The following is a 765-nucleotide window of genomic DNA, read 5'->3' on the forward strand; positions in this document are numbered from 1 at the left end:
TGAGATGGACCTTGGAAATCAGAATCAAGACATAGGGAATGAGGCCAATTATGTACGAAATCCCATCCTCATTGCTGATGGGGATCGATGCATCAGACAATATGCTGTGCCACTTTTTAGAGAGTTAAACCCAGGAATTAGAAGGCCAGATATTGAGGTAACCCAGTTTGAATTGAAACCAGTGATGTTTCAAATGATACAAACGGTGGGCCAATTTAGTGGCATGCCCACGGAAAATCCACATCTCCACCTTTGATTGTTTATGGAGGTGAGTGATTCATTCAAGATAGTCGTTGTGACTGAAGATGCATTGAAGTTGAAGTTGTTTCCGTACTCATTGCGAGATCGAGCACGACCATGGCTCAATTCATTGCCACTGAGTTTCATATCTACATGGAAAGAATTAGAAGAGAGATTTTTGGTTAAGTATTTCCCACCAAGCAAAAATGCTAGGTTGAGGAACGTGATCACAACTTTCCAACAATTGGATGACGAGTCTTTGTTTGAGGCTTGGGAGCGATTCAAGGAGTTACTTCGTAAGTGTCATCATCATGGGATTCCTCACTGTATCTAGTTGGAGACATTCTATAATGGTCTCAATGCACATACAAGATTGATGGTAGACGCTTCCACGAATGGTGCAATTTTGGCTAAGTCTTATAAAGAGGCTTATGAGATTATCGAGAGGATCACGAGTAATAACTATCAATGGCCAACAAATTGAACAGCTTCTGGAAGACGAATAGCCGGAGTTCATGAAGTTGA

The 765-nt window shown here is 41.3% G+C and overlaps 1 non-coding gene across 1 annotated transcript; it reads right to left on the bottom strand.

The window, feature by feature from the left end:
- Positions 1 to 451: 451 nt before the first annotated feature.
- Positions 452 to 558, bottom strand: LOC128039353 (small nucleolar RNA R71). Its single transcript, XR_008193857.1, has one exon. It is a non-coding gene; the product is annotated as a small nucleolar RNA R71 (small nucleolar RNA).
- Between the last annotated feature and the right edge of the window lie 207 nt (positions 559 to 765).

This window comes from Gossypium raimondii, chromosome 2 (genome assembly GCF_025698545.1).
Source record: "Gossypium raimondii isolate GPD5lz chromosome 2, ASM2569854v1, whole genome shotgun sequence".
Lineage (NCBI taxonomy): Eukaryota > Viridiplantae > Streptophyta > Magnoliopsida > Malvales > Malvaceae > Gossypium > Gossypium raimondii.